The sequence below is a fragment of the Otolemur garnettii genome, unplaced genomic scaffold (assembly GCF_000181295.1).
Source record: "Otolemur garnettii isolate 467f Iridium unplaced genomic scaffold, OtoGar3 scaffold00047, whole genome shotgun sequence".
Taxonomy (NCBI): Eukaryota; Metazoa; Chordata; class Mammalia; order Primates; family Galagidae; genus Otolemur; species Otolemur garnettii.
Window position 1 is genome coordinate 2,591,648 of NW_003852442.1, and position 25,319 is coordinate 2,616,966.

A 25,319-nucleotide genomic window follows, 5' to 3' on the forward strand; every position below is an offset into this window, starting at 1 on the left:
ATGCTCCTCCATTCTCTGCCTGTGATGCTCCACTGGTCCCTGCCTCTGGATCCTCTTCCATTCTCTGGCTGTGATGCTCCTCTGTGACCTGTGCTCGTCCCCCGCATCTCGGTGCTCCTCCATTCTCTGCCTGTGATGCTGTGGCAAAATCCCCTTCTGATTCTGACAGGGGCTCCCATTTTGAGTGCCTAGCTAGGCAGCTTGGCTTGTGTGACCTCATCTACTCACCTTTCTCCCCAGCTTCCCCGATTGTGGGGTTTGTGTGTCCTCCTTACAGAGGACCTGACTTCATTACTGCCCCACAAACCTTTAGAGGGCTTCCCTCCCCACAGCAAAGCGACCCCACCTCTCCTCTCGGAGGCTGGGAAACTGGATCATTATACACACTGTTAGCCATTTGGGCTTGAGGGGCTACTAGAGACAAATAAGAAATTCCCCCAATGGCTTCCATGGATGGTCTGAAATGTTTATCATTGTCCTCAGACAACAGTTTGTCACAGGGACATAAAATTCAGTGGAGTCAGAACAGGTTCCTGGCACCTCAGTGGTTTATTTGTGTCATTTATTGGGAGCTTTTACCGAATTGTTCTTCCCAGTCAGCCTAATGCACTGATGGAAGCACATTGTCAGCCTTCAAAAATCAGCATGACATCGTTGTCCAGTAAATATGTTCCTGCTCTTCTATGGAGGTTTAAAATTGTGCTCCATTGAGACGAGAAAAATGGAGTGTGTGTATCAAAATCCAACCCCCCCATGTTTGGGGGAGGGTCAGTTGGGGTTATGGTATCTTTCAACAAAATGTGGCAATATATTTGTGGAAATCCTATTATAGCTAATAGGAGTTAAAAACCATTAAAGAAGATAAGGATGTCTAGCCATTTCAAGATTATTTTGTAAAATGTGCCCTGCTAAAAAAGGAATGAATTTTGCACAGAACATCACAAATCTACTCATACCAATTCAACTCACATAAAACAATTAAAACGAAATAAATCTGATACCAGTGCTAAATGCTTTTTTAAATCTCTCTTTAAATACATCAAGCTTAGAAAGTCTCACTACTAGGAAAACATACGCCGCACGCTGTAGACATCAACGGTTATCCTCAAGCATCAAGAAAAATAATTGGACGAAATTTTAAATTTGCATCAAGATAGAACTATAATTTATAGAAATGGAAATTTCAGACATAAAGAACTTTCAAGCTGGAGTAAATCATATCCTTGAACCCGTCCCGCACAAGATGGTTAGCAGCATCTTAGTAAATACATAGTAAGAATGTGTTTCCAATTTACAGGGGAAACAAAACCAAGTGGAATAAGCAGCCCAATAGAAAATGAAATAAAGATGATTCACATTGATTTTGACAGCCTTGAAGAAATGGTAGCCTTCACTAAAGTAAAGCTATTCTATCTCTGGAAATTGATTCTAGGAAAATAATCCTAAGAATGTAGAGAGAGGAAATTAAAAAAAGAAGAAAACGGTATGCACAAGGATGTTCAATACATTCTTATTTATAATAAGAGGAGCAATTATAGAATGCAAATATTGGAAAAGGACTGTAATAAATTCTAATGCATTCCTATAATGAAATATAATGCTGCAGAATTTTTGAAAAGTTATATAACAAAAAGAAATGCTTGTTTTATTGTTAAGATAAAAAAATCAGGATATAAAAATGTGGAATCAAAAGTTTTTTTAAAAAGAAATCTAAGACATGTAAGGAAAAAAAAAAAGTAGCTAGAGGAAGTATACCAAGGTAGAGGCTTATTCATTCTTCACTCACCACAGTCATTTATTCTTCCCGCCATCTAACTTTTATGGAGTTACTTGGGGGTGACTTCTATTTTCTCTTACTTCCTCCTTGTCTGTGATTTACAATTTCTTTGCATCCATCTGCACGTGGCTGCAATTTCCTTGAGAGGGTCCAGTTGGGTGGGCATCCTTTTACCGAGCTTATGACCTAATCCACACTCTGTTTCTTTTAGGATAGGTGCCCCATCTCTGTCATCAGCTCCCCAGTTCACTCAGGTCTCCTTCTCTTTCTGCTTTTCTGTACTGAGGGATGCTCATATTTGCCAACTGACTATAGATGTGCCCTGGAAGAGACCCACTAAACCACCTCAGACCTTCTGAGTTAGTTCTACTCTGCCTTTATGTCCCCAACAATCAGAAAACAGTCCCCCCCAAACCAGCCATTCATTTGCAGGTATATGATCAGCACCATCCTTGACCCTGTGGGTTAACACATGAAAGGATGCAATCACATGACTTCGGGAATATCTAATATTCTCCAGATCACTGAAGTTCATGAGTTATGACCAACATAAACTTTCCCAGCCTGGGCCTCAGGACCTTGGCACATGCTGTTCCCTTTTGCAGAACATTTTTCTCCCAGATGTCCACCTGACTCATTCCATCATCTACTTCCTGCCTGTGCTCAAATATCCCCTTCTGAGGAAGGCCTCTCTGACTACACTATTCAAAATGTTTGCCTATGCCACATTGACATCCAGCACCCCCATTCCCCTCCCTGTGTTTACTTTCTCTTTTTCTCTTATCTTTTCCTTAATACCATGTATTTTACTGATCTTGTTTGCTGTTTGTCAACACCTCTTCCCACCCCCCAGTATCTCCTAGAATGCAATAACCTCAAGCCCTAGAATAATTTCTGACCCATGCTAGGCGCTCGATCATATTTATAGAATGAATGATGCAATTCCAAGGAAAATGGCAATCCCTAGCAATCATTGCTCAGCACTTGCCATTTGCAGGGAACATTCATATGCACTATTTTACGCACTTCTCTCTAGAACCCTGTGAGATGAGAAATGTTGTATTCACTTTACAGATGGAGAAATTGGGGCCCAGAGACATGACATGGCTTGCCTGAGATCACTTAGGCAGCATATTAGTTTGCTTAGGCTGGCATGACAAAGACGGAGAGGCTTAAAAGAGAAATGTATTTTCTCACAATTCAGGAGGCTAGGCATCCAAGATCAAGGTGCTGCAGGGCTGGTTTCTTGAAGCCTCTCTTCTCAGCTTGCAGATGGCTGCCTTCTACTGTGTCTCCCGGGCTCTTCCCTGTGTGTATATCTGCATTCTAATCTCCTCATCTCAAAAGGGCACCAGTTATATTGGATTAGGGCCACCCATATGACCTTGTTTTATATTAACTATCTCTTCAAAGGACTTATTTCCAAGTACAGTCTTACATGGATGGTTCACAATGCCCTGTTTCCTTCCATTGCAGGCCCTCCCCTCCCCTGCATACACATCATGCCCAAGCCAGACAGCACGATTTCCCACTTTCCCGAGATGGCATGTGACCCAATTTCTCCTCCAGCCTTGAATCTTGTTAATCCAATTTCTCCAGTGCTTCAGATTCCATTGTGAGTCGCATGGGGACCATTCTCTGTGCTGTGTCATCTATACAGAACATCCCTCTTTCCAACAGCTCCCAAGGCAGCAAATAGGCAGTGCAGAAATCCACAGTCCAAATGATCCCCAGGGGAGCCCAAGATGCCACTTTGGAAGGATGGGTGAGAGTTTACCCAGAATTAGGGCCAGAGATGACCAAAGCTGTTTGATCACCCCAATTCCCCAAGGTTATTATGTTTCCTCTCCCAGATCTATAATAAGGAGACGCAATTTTTGCCTTTCCTCTTTAGGCACATTTATTTAGCTCCCCCACCATGTCTCTTCTGTCCTGAGCTTTAGACAGTTTCCTCATGGATCAGACACTATCACCCAAGGCTCAGATCAGGCCTAAGCAATGACCCTTTGCTGTTTCACTGCCACTCAGCTCAGTGCCCATGTCGCTATTAAAAGAGAACAATTACTGGACCATTAATCAGTAGTGCTCCTTCTACCATCTAAATTTACAACCCAATCACACTGACCAGGAAAACTGATCTGATCAACTGGTCAGTGATTGATCATTAAGAAATCTTTAGATAAAAACTATTTGGTGGGCACAGTCATGGTATCTATGAAAACATGCTTCTGATGAGAACACAACTAACGAAAAGAAAGACCCTCATCATTCATTTTGTAAACACTGAGCTGTATCCAAGGCTCAGGCACTGGCTGAGCCCTAGGAGTTACCACAATGAATAGGATGTGGTCAACGGCCTCAAAAGTCCACCATGATGTAGAGATGAGGGGAATACCCCATCAGGGTTCAAGATGGTAAGAAACAGGGAGCTCACCTATGGTCTGCAGTGCCAAGGGAGATCTAGACTGACTCCCTCACCATAGAAGAACCAGATAATTGACCTTGAACAAGATGTCAGGTAGAGGAGGATGCTGGGACAGGAGTCACCAACCAGAGCACAGCCAGCTCTAGACCACTCAGCTCTGTTGTCTCACAATTTCCTGAGGTTCCTTCTCATAGTCCTGCTGTTGGCGCTCATGCAATTGGCTTAGAGCTGCCACAAGGGGGTCCGTGCCATGGGATCTGGTCCAGACAGTCCTGGGCAACAAGTCTACCTGACCTTCCTCCCCAAACACCCATTCATACTTATACACACACACGCACACACACACTCTCACATACTTACACACATACACTTACACATCCACACACAAATCCATTCTCAGGATCTCAGAGACTCACACGCACATTCACACATGCACTCACATACACTCACATACTTGTACATATACATCACACATATGCACATATACTCACACATGCATAGACACATATGCCCTCACATACACAGTCATGATCATACATGTACACACATGCACTCACATACATGCTCTTACACATGCACACACAGGCACTCACATATACTCACACACATGGACCTATGTTCATTCATGTCCACACACTGTACTCACATATACTCATACATTCATACGCGCTCACACATGCACTCACATACACACTCCTACCCTTGCACACATAGCCACTCACATACACTCACACACATATACACACACTGTACTCACACACTCTCATACATTCACACATGCTCTCACACTCTCCTCCTCATGCATACACTCAAATAATCACACACACGTTCCACATACAGCTTACACTCCCTCATGAGTGTGCACACATGTGCTTTCATTTTTTCTCTCAATCTCACACTCAGTTTCAAATTGAAGTAGGCCCCAAAGATGATGGAGATACTGAAACAAAAAATTTTTAACATATGGGGCCATTTTCCAAAAAACATCTTTCTCAAAGAAAATCTGATTTTTGCCAGGACTCTATCTATGCCAACTTTAGCCTGTTGTCAACACATTATCCAAGGGATCCTGCGAAGTGACTCACACTGCTATAGCTTGGATGCTTCCCCTCCAAAAACCTCATGTTGCAATTTGATCCCAATATTAGAGGTGGGGCCTATGGGAAGGTGTTTGGGTCCTGGGGACAGATCCCTCCTAAACAGATTAATCCCCTCCTACCCTGGGAGGGATGCATTAGGTTCCTGCAAGAGCCTGTTGGTAAAAAGAGCCAGGCACTGCCTGCCCCTTTCTGCCTGCCTCTCTCTCTCCCCTGTAGTGTGGTCTGTGCACAGGTCAGCTCCCCTTCCCTTCGTCCCTGAGTGGAAGCAGCCGCAGGTCCTCACCAAGAACAGAAGCTAGCACCATGCTTCTGGCACAGCCTACAGAATTATGAGCAAATAAACCTCTTTGATGAAAATATTTCAAATTGTATATAAAAACAGCACACTATACCCCATGACTGTATTAATGTACACAGCTATGATTTAATAAAAAAATAAAAAATAAATAAAATAAATAAATTACCCAGTTTCAGGTATTCCTTCATAGCAACACAAAATGAACTGAAACACATATCATTCCAAGCCTCCAGTGATTTACCATCTCAGTCTGGGCAATATGGTCCACAAGGTCCTTCAGGTCTATCCCTGTTGATCACTGGCCCCACCTCTCATTCTGTCTCTCTGGGCTTCAGCCCTCTGGTTTCCTTCCCCAAAGCCTCCAGGCCTGCTTTCTCCTGGGGGTAGTTGTTACACTGGCACTTCCACTTGCTCTTCCCACAGCCCAAAGCTGCCCTCCCTCAGAAACCTGCATGGTTGACCCACTTTCACTCAAATGCCTTCTTTCCAGGGAGGTCTTCCTGGTCACCCTGCTGAACATGGTCCCTGTCTCTCCTGTAGGCACCAATCTCCCAATCCTATTTTGCTTTGGTTTGTAGCTCTTAGGCCATCTAATGTAGACTTTTCTTATTTACTTTGTTTTTGTCTCTATTTTCTTAGGGAGAAGAAAAGTTCCCAGAGGATGATGGGGACTGCTATGAAATGGGGCTTAGGAATGTGCTGGACATAGAGAGCTCCACAGACCAACAACAAACAGGAGGGGATTCTGTTTGTCCTGAAGCCCATATAACAAGGTGCAGTGCAAGGCTGTCTTCATACTGCGAGGTCCAGACAAAACCCTTAGGGGCTTCCAGACTGCAGGATTGAAGGGTACTGTGTGCAGGGCTCTGTGGGGTCCCTGCCTTCATCCAGGGAAACTCCTTTTATATTTGTTATCTCCTTGAACATTCACATAACACTGCACCTAAAGAAAGACTGTCACCACTTTAGATAAAAGTTTGAAAGCTCTGTGGAAAAATCATGAAATGGACTAAAATCCAGCTCTCCTGCTTATAATGGTGAGATATGGGCCAAGTCACATATATTCTCTCATCTTCAGTTTTTGCATCTGAAAAATGAAGATGATGACCACCTTCAGGGCTGCTATTTGCAATATTTAACAACAACCAGCAAGCTGCAGGCAGCAGTCAGTCAGAACACATGTCAGCACTAAAGCAGACAGGGGATAATTGGGTCTGGCATAAGCAGAAGGTCATTAAAGAATGGGTCCCCTGTCAATCTCAGAGCCTCCCAATAACCTGAGGGCCTTTACCATTCCTCTAGGAGACTCAGAAGTGTGGGAGACAAGGCTAATTTGGGGTCAGCAACCAGAACCCAAGCCCTTTTGAAGCTGCCTTTGAAATGCAGACTCAGAATGCCCCACGAATGAAAACCCAGAACAAAAGGTTCAGCCCAACTTCTTTCCTTATGCCCTTGCCAAGGCTTAAACAGCATACCCCAAAGCCACAGACAAGTTATAATACGGCTATATTTTATCTGGGTCATATTATGTGCAGCGTAATTAATGTTTAAAAAGCATTTCTGCAATAAAACGTCTCTGTGATAACCGGCACCCGTCACAAGGATGCTGTGGCTGTTTCTAATTTGATTGCAGAAGAGATTTCTAGTTAGTGGAGCGTTGCCGCCAATGGCCCCTTACTGGACACAGCAAAACACAGCCAAGTGATTGCATTTCCAATCATAGGCAGAGCCTGGGACCGACAAGTCCCCCGTGAGTGCGTTTCCTGGCCGCAAAAACTCTTTGTTCACTGTCTGGTTCTGCAAGTGTGCTTTCTCCAATGCCTCACAATCACTGGGCTGTTTACCAGCATCTCCAAGGAGGCTCCTTGCGCCAATGTTATAAAAGAATTCTCGGCTGAGATTGCCTGATGGCAAACCTCATTCTCTCAATTTGGTGAGCTGATGAAAAGCATCAATTATCTCAAAGCACTCAAGTTTGACAATTTTGCTCATGAAATTAGTATTTTAGTCCCCACATAACAATGGAGGCAAAACGAATTGGGATGAGTGGAAAATGGAAAGAACTAATTACTCCTTGAAACAACAGATTTTCCTTTGACTACTCCTTCCCACTTCCTGCTTCCTTCCGTCCTTCACTGGTACTTCCCTGGAAGTCCTAAGCTTGGAATGGGAATGGGGACCAAGGGAGATGATTATCTCACTTATTAATTGGCAGGTGTATGGTGGCTGGATCTGGGCATGATTTCTGGATCTAGGAAACATGCCTCACTAACTGTAAAGGAAACATTCCCTTGTCCCTGGCTCAGCTATGGACAAAAAGACCAAATGTACCATTGGTCTTATAGATTAATTTCAGTGCCCTGCACATTAATTTCAACCTACTTCTTAAATAATCAAATGTAACAATGTACTACTAAAAATGAATTATCAGAAGTTGCATATTATGTATTCTTCTATACCTGTATAAGTCTAATCACATTAATGGTTATCCCTATATTAATGGCATATATAACTGCCTTCCAAACTTGCTTTCTAAACAGGCTGCCTTGAAAATAAGAACTTGGGATCACCAGCCAGAGTGTTTGACTCTTAACTCTGCAATTTCTTCTATGTCCATATAGATGACTATGTCTAGTAATAGAAACTAGACTCAAATTTCTGTTTGTGTAACCATTAATATGTATCCTCTCAAGGAAACCTCCCAGCCGTCTTGGAGGAGGAGATGTTCTCCCACTTCTCAGGCCTTCACGATGGCAAGCTCTCTGATTCTAAATATTTTCCCTTCCTGGTTAACATTTAATCATCCTTCAGATTTCAACTAATATAACACTTCCTCCAAAAGAAGTTGTCCTTGATCCAGATCTGGTACTTGGAGCCATGAACTGCTACTGAGTCCTCAATTTCCTCTGCTGTGACACACATTTGAACTCTACTGCCATTAATTATTTGTACATCTGACATCCCTGCAAGACAGAAAAGCACTGGGGGCAAGGACTGTGTGTATCTTGCTCATCATAACATGCCTGGCACAATGACTAAATCTAAAAGTCATATACTATTTCTTTAATACACACATTTTTCATTTAATAATTTAATTCATTTGAAGATGTAGAAAGTCAGACCTCCTTATAGCAGAGGCTGTTATCATTCCCCTAATATCTCTGTGTTTCCCAGCATTTCCCAGCCTCCTTGCATTAGACTAAGTCAAGTGATGAGTTTTGGCCAATGGGCTGTGAGAAGAAATATGTGTCCCTGTAGGGTCAAAGCTTAAAAGAATGAGGGTAGATGCATTCTTCACCCTCTTCTCCTGGTCCAGTGACTGGTAAGGCATAACAATCTCTATCCCTGAGTCAAAAGTTGAAGGGAAATGACCTAAAGAGGGCTTGAACTTTGTGTAAGTGACTACAAACCCATAGAGATTTGAGGGATCTGTTTGTTACTACAGCATAGCCCAGCCTAACCTGGCTAATTCACAAGTTTTTCCAGGATTACACAGCATGCTGAGACTCAAATTCAGATCTCTAGAATTTAGAAGATTAAAATTAAGTGAATAATAAGGATTTACCTTTAATTCCTTATAGCCTAGTTTCTTTTTGTTATATCTGGAATGTCAAAAAATAAATATCTCATAAACCACCTACACCAAAATTTCTGAGAAAAATGACTAGCCATTTACTATCAATTCGCAAACATTTTCTGCATGTATTAGGTGGATGCCTCTTGACCCGTATATTCACTCTATTTATTAACAGAAAGAGCTGTGTGGTAGAAGGTGCATCCTCCTTTGTGAATGAGGCCACCTGTTCCTATATTCTGATTTGACAGGTTTGATTCTCTTCCCTGTGAGTAGGCGGACAGTCAGAGTTGATTTGCTGGGTAGTTTCCTCAGATGTGATTACAGCACAATTACACTGATAATCAGCTCAGTGTGTGGTCAAAATGTTTTCTAACAAAAAAATATTCCAGTACATGGAAATAAGAGTCTTTAGGGAGTAGGTAATTTATAGGCTAATGTCTCCTTACATCAAATATGATTGTAAAGAGTTCTATGAATGTTAGGCTATTGAAAGAGAGAGACCAAGTTAGCAGAGATGAAGAGGATTAATCTTTGAGCCAGGGCAAGGGTATAACAACTGCCCCCTACCTCATTTCATCACAGGGTGCTGAAAATCATGCATGCTTCTCTGTGAATCACCTTCCAACTTCGCTGGCCCTAATCCCTTAGAAAAAGCATGCTAACATTTAATGAGAACTTACTATTTGTGGTTATTTTTACTCATTCTCATTTAAACTAAAAGCCCTTTGAAATGGGTATTTTCTCCATTCAGTGCTTAGGCTCCTGGTGAACTTGATCAATTCACTGAAGAGCCTTAAACTGATATCTTGTCAGAGGTGGTAACTACCTGCTAACCCTGCAGGGCTGGAAAAAGATCCCACAATGGGGAATGTCTTTGGTTTGTTGGGAAACAAACTCAGAGATAGGGACACTTACCAGGAGCACTCTCAGGAACAACTCTGCCAGAAAGTATGAGAAGGTAGGTTAGACAGAGGGATTTTGAACAGGAATGAAGTTGCCAATAATCTCAGCCAATTATATGGGGGCTCTAGAGCTGGAGGTCCTTAAGGGTGTCCCAAATTGAGGCAAGGGGGTGATCTTTGTATACCTCTCAAACATCACAATCTATAACTCATTAGATTATGGCCAGTCACAGAGCAATGACATGATCTCAGGCAAGGCAATTCCCTCCACCCAGGTCAAGGCCCAGGAAGACCTTAGGTGTGAGCTATCAGCAGAAACACATCCATCAACCAGGGAATGAATGAGTGCATCCTGAATGGGGAAATGGATGGCACAATGCATCATTTACTCACTCTGTGAGGGGAAGAGCTTATGGTCCAGTGGAGGGAAGAGGGAGAAAAGTAAACAAAGAGTCAATTATGTGCATGCAATGGTGTCATTATAGAAGCAAACCTGCATCCATTCTAAAATGGAAGTGGTAACTACATCACCACCATAACAGGTCCTTATACCTTAGTTCATTTGGGTTTGTAGCCTGTCATTGTACACTGCAAGCTGTCTTCAAATTTCCTATGTTCTGACTTGCCACTCATCCCTTATTTGTTTTGTCACTGCTCTGAAGCTGCTGTTAGGCAATTCTCCCAAGCTTTTACAGTGATGTCATAGTGTCAGAGGCCTTCCAGTCTTCCCACAGCACCTCCTCTTCTTTGTCCTTTGTCTGCCCCACCATGAACTCAGGCCTCTGCCAAATTCTGGTCTCCAGTGTGACACTCTCCCTTCAGTTTTCAGATCCATCACTGTCACCTGCATGCCTATCCTCAGTGACTAGAGTCAAAGTTATTATCCAGGGCACAAATTATGCATGGAAGGAAGAAAAGCTCTGGCAAGGGAAACAACCTATCCTACCAGATACTCGCATTAGGATCATGATGGAGGTGCTCATTGGTAGATAACATTCCCAAGGCATACACTGACATTCATTGACCAAAGGCAAGTAGGACAGTCTGTCCATCCCTCAGCTCTAACTGACCTCTGACCAAGACAGAGGTGAAGAAAGAAGAGGAGGAAAAAAAAAAAAGACATGACAGAACTGTGTAATGGATTTTTCATATTTAAATATTTTACCATTTATATCTGGTTTTAGAATGTATTTCAGGAAAAAATGCATTTAACATCACCACACAAGGCTTAAGTATTAAGCATGATGTGTTTGCAGAGGATATCCAAGTCCTTAGATGAGAGAACAAGGAAGTTTCCTGGTGGGGCTGAAGACTGGAAGTGGGTTTTAGCAAGATTCAGGGCTAGGGGAGCATATGTCAGGAAAAAGCGGCAGCATGTGCCTGGACTGGGAGATAAGAGAGAGGGGGTACTCAGCACACTGGAGGAAAGTAGTTTGTTTGTCTGAGATGGAAAGTGAGAGAGGAGAGGTGAAGATGAAACAGGTAGAATTTTCCCCTGAGCACAAAGGGAAGCCACAGAGGTCTGAACCAGGGGGTTCAGAATGTAAGAATGTGAATTTAGAAAGACCAAAATGGCACTGAGTTTCTCACTAGGCTGTCACCCTCAGAGCACAGCCTTTCTCTAGGCTGAGGAAATCTCCTCATCCACTCAATAGCCTCTGATCATTAGAATAGCTATTCCCTATTCTAGGGAATGTATTTCAGAAAAATGTATTCCCTGTGTTGTACAGCCTTTTATACTTAGAGTCTTTCATGATTTCATACACACACACACACACACACACACACACACACTTTTATATACATCATATAGCTATAGTCTACACATTTCACATATTTTATCACAAAAATCTTACCAGGTGGACAAGGCAAAATATAGATGAGGAATTTTTACATTTTGCAGATGGGGAAACAGAGACTCAAGATTATCTAAACTATTCTGACACTGTTATGATCAGGACCAGAATACTAACCAGGACTCCTTCTCATGCCAGGCTCTTTTTATAGCATTATCCAATGAAGAGGGTAACCTTTCCATGGGTGCAAATGTGCTATCTGTCCTATCCTTTTACTGTCACTGAAAAGCAGTTTTCTAGAGCCTGTCAAACCAATTATAAACAAGGCTGAGAAGAAGTAAATATCGGTCCAGGAATCACCTAACTAGCAACAGAACAATAAGCTAACTTGTGGACCTCCAGTAAGTTCCAATCACTCATTCAACAAAACTTTACTATTCAACACTTACAATGAGACAGGTGTTGTACTAGTCACACTAAGGTAAAGCAGACACTGTCCTGGACCTTGAAGTGCTCATAACATGGCCACAGACACTCCTTTCTATCAAAAGCAGCTTGAATGCTTCCTCACTTAAGAGATGTGATAATTAAATTATTAACCCAAATTCTTTGCTATCCTAGAGTAATGCCATTAGCCATACCCTCACTGCAGTGTCATGGAAGGAGAAGAATTCCTCTCCTTGATCTGATGTTGGGCTGGCCATGTGACTTAGTTTGGTCAATGGGATGTTAGACAAAATACAAGCAGAGGTTTGTAACATGCTTGAGTATATATGCTTGTGTCTTTCACTCCTGCCTTTCAAAAAGAGAAACATGTCCCCTGGGTAGTCATTCTCCAAAGAGGAAAAGAATCATTTGCAATATACTTCACCCCGTCCATAGCAGGGTGTAATGAACTTCACCCAGTCCACACCCTAGATCAGACCAGAGCAGAGCCCTAGTCTCACAGATAGCTAACCAAAAAAAAAAAAAAAGCTATTGATGTGTGTTGATGTATATGTCTCTGAGATACTGAAGTTATTTGTTACACAGCATTCTGTGATGACAGCTAACAGATACAGCAGACATATACACACAGTACTGTGCTTCTGAAATAAGTAGTAACTGCCTGCTATTATACAAGATTAAAATCAGATCGTATCAGCCCTTGTTTAAAATTTTTCAATTTCCCCCAAATCAGGAACAAGGCAAAGATGTCCACTCTTAACAGTTCTATTCAAAATTATACTGGACATTCTAGACAATACAACAAGACAAAAATTAAAAATAAAAGGTATGCAGATGGAAAAGACAAATAAAAATATCATTTACATAATCATGTTTTTGTATAAAATCCCAAAGATCCTACAAAAAAGCTACTAGAATGAATAGATGAGTTCAGCAAGGTCACAGGATGCAAGGTCAATATGTAAAAGTCATATTTCTATACACTAGCAGCAAACAAATAGAAACTGAATTTTTAAATATAACATCTAAATACATAATATGTTTAGAAATAAGTTTAACTTATTAATTATAAGATTTGTATGATAAACACTATAAAACATTAATGAGAGAAATCAAAAAAGATCAAATCAATGGAAAAATATGCTATGTTTAAGTATCAGAAGATTCACTATTTTTAATTCGCCCCAAATTGACCAATAAAGCCTGCTTATTTCTAATCAAAATTCCACCAGACTTTTTGTTAAAATTTGACAAGCTGTTTCTAATGGTTATTTGGGGGAAAAAAAGAGGAGTAAAGCACTGGCCCCATATACTGGAGGTGGTGGGTTCAAACCCAGCCCTGGCCAAAAACTACAAAAAAAAAAAAAAGAACTTAGCACAAAAACAAATTTGAAAAAAAATAGAGCTGAATAACTTGCACTACCTGGTATTCAGATTTACATAAAATTTGAGGCTGAGACAGGAGGGTAGCTTAAGCACAGAAATTTGAGGTTCCAATGAGCTATGATCAGGCCACTACCCTTGGCAACAGAATGAGGTTTTGTCTCTTAAAAAATAGGGGATGGGGCATCGGATAAGACAAAAGAAACTTTTGGGTAATGGAAATATTCTGTGTTTATTGTATTGACTAGTGGTTATGTAACTGTATACTTTGCTCAAGCTGATAAAACTTGAAAATTTGAATTTGACTGTAGGCAAACTGTAACACAATTACACCAAAAATAAAAAAACCCTTGAGTGGCTCCTCGGTTCTTGCGAAATTAAGATAAAAACATATGTCTTTAGCCTAATATCGCTGTGCTGTCAGTATTACCTTCCACGAATCTGCTACATCCATGACCTCAGGCTTCTCACTGAGGTGAAGTCTTCTACCCTAGATCATCTGAACCAGAACCTCTGGAGGCCATTCCAGGAATCTGCTTTTTACATAGCCCCTCCAGCTGATTCTGAGGTTCACTGCAGTTTGAGGAGCCCTAAGAAAGAATCTCTGCTTGACCCTGATAGCCATTCTCAACTCCGGTGCCTTCCCCACCCCTCAGTGTCTGCACTCCAGCCACACTGGCTTATTCCACCACCACCCCAGCTCTGTCACTTGGCCTCCCTGAATCCCAGCATAAATGTCACCTCCTAGGGACAGCTTCCAGGGTAAGCCCCACATAGGCCAGACTCACTGCAGCCTGCACATCTCTTCCCTGCACTTCTCCCTGAGGTATAAATACTGGAATGATAAGAAATCGTTTCTCCCCAGGGAATGTGACTACATCAGAGCATTGCCTAGCAACATGCCTGACCTACATGGGATAAATACAATAGCAAACATTCAAACTGTACCACGTACCTGAATGATGACTATATGGCAGTATTAATCAACTTAATCCTCAACAACCCTACGAGATGGATACTTTCATTATCCCCATTTTACAAATGAGGAAACTGAGGCCCAAGAAGATTAAATAACTTATTGGGGGCCTGTGGCTACTAAGTGACAAGCCAGGGTATAAACCCAGGAAGTATGACCCACTGTACTGGGAACCACTATGCTTTGAGCTTTATATCTGCTGAACAAACAAATAGGAATAATCCAGCTGACAAACTAGCCACCCTGTTACTAATGAACTGACACCAAAGCATCACGCTGCAGTTCCCAGCCCTTCTCAGAGACTCCCACTTCTGCATAGCAGAGCCCCTCTTCACAGCAGCAGAGAAGAAAAACCCATACTAGCATCTCTCAAACATGAACTTGACAGTTTCAAGTCTCAGAAAATCTCTTCAATGGGATAGAGAAGAGAATAACAAAAGGAAGGATTAGCTGGCAGCCAGCAGATTCTCCAACAACCAGCAGCTCCTGCCACTGAACCAGGAGAAGATTTGACAGAAGATTATCAGTCCATTTATCAGATATTTGAAAGAGCAAAGATGCTTTCTTTAGACAGACAAGAAAGGCAACAACAAACCAGCTCATGCTTTGCTTCTCAATGCTTGGATTTCCCTAAATGAATCAGTTAGCAAATTCCTAGGGACGCTTTGGAGCATCACGAGAAATAACAATTGCAGCTATGGTGACTCGTATCCCATGGGCCTACAGACCTGCCAGGAGGGGAAAATGAGGTCAGACCAAACACATCTGGCACCAGATAAAGAGGTGAAGGGTCCCCAGGAGTGGAAGACTCTCTGGCTCTCAGCAGTGGTCCTCTACAGAGATGCACCATTTCTGTGTCTGTCACCCCAGAGCCTACCACCATCTACAAAACAGTGTTTCACTGTCTTTCCCGTACACAACCATCATGGGGAAGGAGAGGCAGAATCATGGGGTGCCTAAGATTCTGTATTTCTGACAAGTTCCTGCTGCGGCCGATCCTGCTGGTCTGGGGAACCACACTTTGATTGCAGAGGTTGTGGAATTCCACTAACTACAAAGTAGAGTCAACTCCATCAAGATATTTGAAGGGGTAAAAAAAAAATCAATTCCTTTAGACAAGTAAAGATATAAAACCCAAACCAAAAGAACATAGCAAACCCTTTTCCTCTTGCTTTTCAGACACATGAATTTCTCTAACTGGGCAATCTGTCAACCAACGCTTACTAGAGCGATGGGAGACCATGGTTTAAAATCAATCAGCTACTATGATCATAATGACTCAGAGTGATGTGTGCAGAAAAAATAGAGCTGACAGGAATCAGGATACAGGGAAGTAACTGGGGGACTTATCTGCAGAGCAGCTTATCTCACAGTCCTGGATCTTTGCAACTGTCCACCCCAGTGGTCCTTCCCTGTGGTCCTTAGGAGAAAGGCAGATAAGGCAACCAGTGATCCAGGCAAGAAAACTTTTTTTTTTTTTTAACTTCTCTGTGGCTAGTAAAAAAGTGTTTAGAAAAAGTTTGGATAAGAGAGATCAAAAGCTCTTCTGAGATTTCATTAAACCACACCTAAGATGGAGAAGAAAAGAAAGGAAGATTTGAACTCCTGCCATATTTCTTGCAAGTAATTTCACATCTACCAATTTCTAGGACATTCAAAATCACTCTGAGGTGGGTTTGGTTATTATTCCATTCTCCCAATTAGAAACTGAGCTTCGAGAAGTTAAGCAACATCTTGTAGTCATTCTATTGAGCATCCACGCAAGTCATCCTCCATCAAGCTGTTTCCAAAAGAAGCCAACATGGAAGCAGGGATGTTCCAGGCATGGTAAGTGCATCTATAATACAATTATATTCTCCAGATAATTTCACATGCCCTGTGTTGTTTGAGATGTAAGAAAATAAATCAGAAGTTCATTTCTTAAAACATTATACTTCATGGACATATAGCCAATGAAGAGAAGCTACAGGTGAGGGACCTAGTGGCAAGATCTAAAGGTATAGAGTAGAAAGAAATGATGTTGCATTGTCCTGGGAGAGCATGGATCTCAATAACAATCAATATTAGCATTGTTGGAGCAAACCATGACTGAATGCTTAAGAACATCAAACATTCTTAACAGTGACTTAATGTCAAGGACAAGGGCTTGACAGTGTCAACATTTTCTTTAATTCTCAAAACAACCCCCCTCCCCCGGAGGGCAGGTATGATAACCACTCCCATTATCTAAATGAGGAACTGCACCTCATTAAAGTGTCTAATTTAAAAATCTAAGCTCACACAGAACCAGGCAGAGATAAGATTCAAACCCAGGTCTTTGAACCTCAAAGCTGGTATTCTCATCCACTGCACTCACTGCAGATGAGACACAGATTTGGGAGAATGATTCTCTGGCCAAGTCTTTTCTGAGACATCTTGTTCTTTGGCACCTGGCTCAGCACCCCATGGATGCTCTGAGGCAGATCCTTGGTGAGGAGGTTTGTGTCTGAGACTAGTGTGCTGAGAAGCAATCAGAGGAAAAGCAACAGCCTGTTACATAGAGTCCAGAGAGGAGGTCAGAAAGAACAGAAGCTTCCAAGAGGAAAGAGGATACCATGTGGGAAAAGAAGCTTTCTGAAAACATTACGAGTTAAACACCAGATGGATTAGCTGAGCCACTCCCCTGCTTCTGTGTAATGCTCGCTAGATGCTTAAGGTATCCGACCAGTTTCTCATCCATTCATTCAACAGTGGTTATTTTTTCCACTACTACTTTGATTGCTTACATATCAAGCCCCAGGTAAAGAACAGGAAATAAGACCAAGTCCCTGGCTCATGAAATTTACATGTGTCACAGGAGATGGCAGACAATGCAAATGAGGGATAAGACAGTGTCAGGTAGTGATAAGGACCATGAAGGAAAACAGAAGGAGAATCACAGGGAGGTAGGATTGCCAGTGTTTATTTTCAACTCTTTGTTGAAAGGTAACAAGCACTCAAAGAAGTATACAAGTGAAAATTTACAAGTGACTGAGTGTTAACATGGTGAGGACAAAATATTGTAAGCAACCAGATGGAGAAACAGAAGACCACACTCTAGAAGCCCCTACCTTCTCCTCTCCAGTCATGACCCTGGATGGTGAGGAACGTGCTCATGGAGAACGTAACATTTGCACAGAAACCCAAATAGAGGAAGACAACAGTGAGCCAGGTGGGTACTGAGACGAAGAACATTCCAGGTGGAGGGCACAGCAAGTGCAGGGATGGATGGAACCAAAGGTGTTTGAGGAATAGCAAGAAAGGATATCAGAGGCCAAATCAGAGCAGATGGATGTACAGATAAATGGATGGATGCATGTGTGAGGAGATGGATCGTAGGAAGAAGAAGAGAGAGAGGGAGGGAGAGGGGGAGAGAAGGAAGACCGATGGAAGGACAAATGAAATGAGGGGTAAGAGATGATCTCAGCAGAGACGTGTGGACCAGATAGGATAGGGCTTCAGAAACAAGGACCTAAGCCTTGATACTAACAGCATTAGGAAACCAGTGGCTGGCTCTTAGCTGGAAATGGTGTGGTGTCATTTGCATTTTCAGAGCTCAAGTGGAAGACATAAGGGGAAGACTGGGAGTAGCTTTTTACCCCTGGGGGTGAAAGAATCACATGCACTCCCTAAAACCTTTCCACAAGGCATGTCAGAGAGAAGGGGCCAGAGCAACTCTGACTTCAAACATTCCAGAAAGACACTGCAGCAGCCTTGGAGAGCCTCACAGGCAGCCCAAGGGCCTGGTCTCAGCTAAAGTTCCTAGTGACCAAGCTAGACAAGACAATCCACAGCACTCCAGCATTCTCTTAAGAAAAATTCCATAGGCTTAAGAGTTCTGTGTTCATGACCTCCAGACCTCTCCCCACTGGGCCATTTTCCCAGCACTCTTCCCAGCCCACAGGACACTCAGCATCCCTCTGCTCTCTTGCCCTCACCTCAACCCAGAAACACAGGGATCTGAGGTGGCAATTTGCTGGAACCTGAAGCTCTTTCCATGATTGTGTAGACAACCTCACTGTTTATGGTTTAAACTTCATCTTTCTTTGTGTGCCATGAAATGTCTGTCTCTAGTTGGAAACTCCAGGCCATGAGAAATAGGAAATAGAGAAATTTGCAAATTGAAGAAGCTAGAACTATACTTTTTTGTCTCTAAACTTATAATTCATCCCTGACAGGTCCAGATATTATGTGACCTGGAGGAGAGACAAGTACCTCCAATGTTTTCTGCAGAAAGCCCCCAGCTGATGGGCTTGTGCTTTTCCTTCCTTAATCCAGCCTTCCTTCCCCCAGCCTTGGACCCAAGACACCTCCCACCTCCCCTGGGCAGCCTCCCCTACTATCCCTGGCACCCAAAGCAGGTAAGGGACAGAGAGAAGATAATCAAGGATTCTAGAAGTAGGGAACCAAGGAGAGGATCCGGCAAAATGAGCACCAGCCATGAGCACTCTGATCTTCAACCAGAACCACCCATGGGAGGGACAGGGCAAGGGAGCCTAAGCATGGAATTAAAACCTGGGCCTGTGTTTCAGAACACAAGAGATAAAATCAATGCTAATTAATGAGACAGAGAAATAACAAGGTGGAGGTAGGAAAACTTGGGTTGTTTGCATAATCAATGCTAATCACAATCTTTTATGGGAATTGTTTCTCATTTTATGTCTATAATTACCACTCACTGCAACAATGAAAAAGCATATCACTAAACATAATCTCAAATTAACTTTGTAGTAAGTTCCATTTGATTCTAACAGTCCAAGGGGTGATTATCAACTACTGAGTGGTCTCAAAATTAACTCCTCAGAAGCATGCTCTTTACGGGTAGCCCTGTTCAGATGGCCAGCTCTGTTCATTCACTTCTACATGTTGTGATCATCTGTCCTGGACTTCCCTAGAAAGGAAATCCTTCATTCCTGTCATCCTCATGGTCTTCCAAATATTGGCCAAACCACAATTCCTACTCTTGACTCAGAAGTATAATTGCCTAACTAGGACAACAAGTAGTGACCATCAAACTTTAAGAAGTCTAAAAACTGGCAAGTCAGGGTAGCCTGGTGTCTGTGGAATCCTTTTCTTCCCCAGCCAGGCCCAGGATGGGTTCCTGCCATTGCAGGAACCTAAGAAGCAGATGCTTTTATGCTTTCCTGGGTCAGTGATAAGGTGTTGACTCTTCCCTAGGACTGGCATTTATAAAGATAGTTATATACTTCATTTCAGCAAAATCCAAGAATATTAAGTCCCTTCTTCCCAGAAGTCATGTACACTTCCACTGGATGCCAAAGTATGGAATTACTGGTCCTAATAAGAAGATGACTGTTTAGGACTGTCACCTGGAATCTTGCTAGATGTCTAGAGGTAGGTCCCTTGCTGCCAAGGCAACCAGCTGACCCCAACCTATTTCACTGGCCATCACCCAGGATGCAAGCTGGACCTGGTCTGTGGATCAACCCATGTCATTCAGCCATGTATGTGTGTCCCTTTTGGGACTCACCAACTCTCAGCAGCTGCCAACAGCTGGAGCCACCTCCTACCACAGCTCACAGGTCCATCACAAAATATTTTAACGCTGGGAAGACTCTGTTGATTTATAATCAGATAAAACTGAAAAGGAAACATTGTTTATAGTCTCAGGGGACAGATACAACCCTATTCTATCATGTTATAGTGACTATCATCATGTAAGGGCCTATTTAGGGCCTGTAATGAGCATGGGAGTGATGGTGGCACATTTGGCCAAGACCCCATCTCTACAAGAGCTGTGAAGTTAGACTTTTGAGGTCCCCTCACGTGAGGTTATTTATATATTCAGGTATATTTGATTAAATCATCCATATATCCAAAATTAATATTTAAACAGAACAATTTCTATATGACTGTAATGATTTGGGTTTTTTGTTTGGGGGGGCGTTAGTTTTTAAACATACCTAGAAGGTCAAAAAATGAATTAGCTTGGGTCTCTAGAAAGCTGAGAGTGAGTTCCTGGGCCAATTATGTGTTAGACACTCTACTCATTTAATACACTGCTCAGTATTTTAGTGTGGTGTTTCTAATTCTCACAACAAAATTGCAAGGTGGATATTAAATATTTCTAGTATACAGCTAAGAGAGATGGGCACTATGATTTCTATAAAAGTGAGGCTGAGAGGTAGATTTTATATCATACAGATGGAATTATGAGGTAATATTTCTATTATCTAGATGAGCTGGGAGGTAGATATTATTGCTTATATGAATTATACAGGTGAGGTGACTATTATTTTCATATGGATGAAGTTAGAAGATGGGTATTTTTAATATAGATGAGGAAACAGAAACCTAACGTCTTAGAAGCTTTCCTGTACAGTTTAGACAAGTGAAGCTATCAGATCCACAGATGCCAGCTCAGATGGAGGTGTGCAGGCTCAGCTGCCAGGAAGCTGTTTGTGCAGGTAAGTCATGTGGCCCTGTAGGAACAGAGTGTCCCCCTCTGAGGAGGAAGAGGAGAAGGAAACTACCTACAAACCCCTAGGGAGTCTTTGCACTGGCCAGCCTGTGTCTTTTCACACATGCCCCTTTGAATCAGCAGTGCACGGGGAGTTCTTTCCCCAGCACCTGTCATAGAGGAGCTTCATTAATGGATGGGATGGGCCCTGGGTTTGCAAAGCGATTTTGAAAAATGAGTCTGAAATGGTGCATGTCAAGGTTGCAGACACTGATGCTTCAATGACAAGCATCCGTAATAACACGGCAGTACAGGGGCTGGGCTAAGCCAGGGAAGCTCAGAAACCTTCCTCTCAGGTCTGGGAATATGCTGAGCATTTCCTGCAGAGCATGATCAAGGCCTATTCCCAAAGTCAGGAGGAGTCAGCAGCACTCCAACGCTGCAGCAGGACGGTGACTGCTGGTTCATGCTGCATGCCACAGGAAGTGACACAGACCCGCACCTTTCAAGTTGCAGGGATGAAGGCAACTTGCATGCCTGCAGGCCTCTGATGCTTGCCATCTGCCCCTTGAGCTGTGTCACCCCCTATGTCAGGCCCAAGGGTGAAGCAGCAGTGGGTAGAGATCCAGATTTGCCCTTAGCATGCTGTCCAATTTCAGGCTGGCCCAGAGTTACAAAGAAGAGGAACCAAAGTGCCTTTGTTTTGTATTTTTATTTTTAACCTTTCTCCAAACATCTTATCTCTCCAACTGGCAACAGCCTCTCTCGCCATGGTCTTGAGGAACCCTAAGGTTCTGGTGCCTCTGGGGCCACCTTGAGGAAGAGAAGAGAAAATTGAGTAGCAAATATTCTAGGGAGAGCTTGCCAGATTCAGTCTGAACAAACTCATTTTGATCTGTATTTTACACTGGGTTTTTGCATATTTTTGCAAAAAGGGTTTTACTGATGTTACAAAACAATACATAAGAAAGACAAAGGATGAATAAAAGATAGTCACTTAAAGGCCATCCAGGTCTGTCCCATTTAAAGGGACTCTTCCTTGGAGAGATGGGCATGTTCTTGCTTGGGGAAACATAAAACATCTTCCTTACTGGGCATCAGGACTTTTAATCTTCACCCATAGAACCAAAGAGCTATGTTCTCCCATTTGACCATCCTCAGGAGGGCAGAGGTCAGGGGCTCAAACTCAAGTGGCTACAGAAGCCAAGCAGAAACAGGAGAGGCAGGGCCTGTGAGGCTCAGTTGAACTTGGAAGTGCCTTTTGCATCCATCAGAAAGCTACTACTCAGCAAACCCTGGGCCTTGAGGAGGGCCAGAGATACCAGAACTGATTTTGCAGGAGAAGTTGAAACTCCCAAGTAGTATGTGACTTTTCCAAGGTTTAAGTGGTGGTAACGCTTTCAAAAAAAAAAATTTTTTTTTCAAAACATTCTATGGACCAAACCACACATCTCTGGCTTTGCACTACCAAGCTGGTGAGCTAAAACAGAAAGAATAGGGATCTTTTGCAGAGTTGGAGAAAATACCACTTCACCCCTGTCCCATAGTTACTTAGAAACAATAGGACTATACTCAAAGACACTGGTTCCTGGAACCACACATTTAACCAGGGATCAACAAACTTTTCCCGCAAAGGTCCAGACTAAATAAATATCATAGTTCTTATGCACCACACAATCGTCGTCACAACCACTCAACTCTGTCCAGTGACCACTAAGCAATCCTCCCCCTGCTTCTGATCTCTGTCCACACTTTGCCCTCTACTCTACCCCACCCACACCCAGTCAATTCCTTCTCCTTTTGCAGCAATTCATTCAGTGTTCCTTCTTCAGGGAAACCCTTCTTTGGCCTCTTCCTCCTGACTAGCTATGAGCCTTAGTTATAGCTGATCTTTCATAGATACAACCTGTGCTATTCTTCCCCAAGTGATAAACACTCTAATTTTTTTCATCTTTGGGTGATTTAAAAAAAAAAACAAAAACAAAAAACAAAAAACCTGTACTCTTCCCTTTCCACTGTGAATATCCAATACCTAGCATGGTACCTAGCTCATGGCAGCCATGCAGATCTGTATGGACCTGGATAAGTCAACCTAGAATGCTGTGTGTGATCAGTTGCTGTATGAGGCCTTTATGAGAAACACTGGAGTTATGCTGTCCACCTTAACCTTGGACTTCCTTGTGGATCCCGGCCCATGTTTGTAACTGGTTGAATTTGGTGTCGCTCCTTGGTTGGTTTGGTATGTGATCCCAGGCTTTCTCTAGCTTTCTACTACCCCTATCCCTTGGGCTCTGAAGTTCCTTAGCTTCTCGGTTCAGATGTGACCTGACACTAGTCAGTAATTCTGCCACCCCTGTAGGTCCTCTTTCCTTAATGATGCTAAGCCCCACACTTCCCCTCCAAGACCCAGCACCATGTCCTGGTGCTTCAACTTCAACATTCACAGGAACCCCGTGACCCTGGGAAGAACTGTCACCTCCATTTCACAAATAAGGAAATAGGACTTTCCAGAAGTTAGGATAGATTTCACATTTAAAATTAAGGCTCTTTGGCTGGGTGCAGTGGCTCACACCTGTAATCCTCGTACTCTGGGAGGCCGAGGCAGGTAGACTGCTTCAGCTCAGGAGTTCAAGACTAGCCTGAGCAACAATGAGACCCTGTCTCTAAAAATAGCTGGGCATTGTGGCAGGCAGCTATAGTCCTAGCTACTTGGGAGGCTAAGGCAAGAAGATGGCTTTAGCCCAAGAGTTTGAGGTTGCTGTGAGCTGTAACACCACAGCACTCTAATAAGGGCTACAAAGTGAGAAAATATGTCTCAAAAAAAATAAAAAGTATATAAAAAATAAATTAAAATTAAAATTAAGGCTCTCTGAATACAATGTCAAATCCTTTTCTTTTGGGTTCAATTTCAGAGAATAGGAGTAAGAAATAATCACTGACATAAAAGAAATTTAAAAACCCAGCCTTGGTGACCTGCAAGTTTTCTAGTTGTGATATCCTATGCTTGAATATTTAATATCATCACCCCTTCATCCTAACACATCTCATTAACCTTCAAGCAAGCTGTGACATATACAGATGCATATAATCAACAAATAATTGTATTTCAGATGAACCTGAGCAACTAGGACCTAGGACCTTCATTTGCCATAACAACATTAGTAATAGTGGTGGTAGCAAGCATATTAGCTAACTTTATCTAGCACTTTCTATGTATTCCAATCTCCTTACTTGTAGTGGTCAATTGAATAGTGTCCCCTAAATATCCACGTCCACTAAAAAACTCAGAATATGATCTTATTTGGAAATAGGGTCTCTGCAGATAGAATTAAAGACCTTAAGATGAAATCTTAGTGGATTTTAGGGTACACCGTAAATACAATGACTCATGTCTTTATAATAAGAAGGGAAGACACAGTGATATATAAATGAGAGGACCACATGGAGGCACAGGCAGAAATTCGAGTGATGCTGCCATAAGCCAAGGAATGCAAGCTTTGCTGGGAGCCATCTGAAGCTAGAAAATGCCAAGTAGAACCCTCCCCTAGAGCCTCCAAAAGCAGCTCAGCTCTCCCGACGTCTTAATTGCAGACTTCTGGCCTCCAGACTACGAGATAATAAATTTGTTTTTGCAAGCCACCAAGTTTGTGGAAATTTATCATAGCACCCCTAGAAAAATAATACACTTGCTTTGTGTCATTTAATTATTAAAATAACTATGTGAGAAAGGTACTAGCATTTCTCCTATTTTACAAGTGGGGAAGCTGAGGCTCGGGGTAGTTATGTGATTGCATGAGCTCATGGCCAATGAATTGTTGAGTCGGCTATGAATCCAGAAGGTCACTCTCTGGATCTCTACATCTGAAGGTGGCCACTGACAAGCCTTTCCAGCCTCCCCAGACCAGAGCAGAGTCCCTATCTCCTACACCCATGTACTCTCACCACTGCTCTCCCAGTTATTGACACAGTTTACAAGGTAGAAATTTCCCTCCAGAAACATCTTATCTTTGGGCTCTTCTCCCCTTCTGAGTGCTCCAGCTCATACCATGGAAAGTGACCGTGTTGAGCTGTGATCTGGCTTGACTTCACTCATTTGCTCTCCAAATAGAATAGAATAGTTCCATCACTCAGCTGCTGCCCACTTACCCTCAACTGAAATTTAAACACAAATGTTCATCATCCATCCTCTTCCTTCTCCC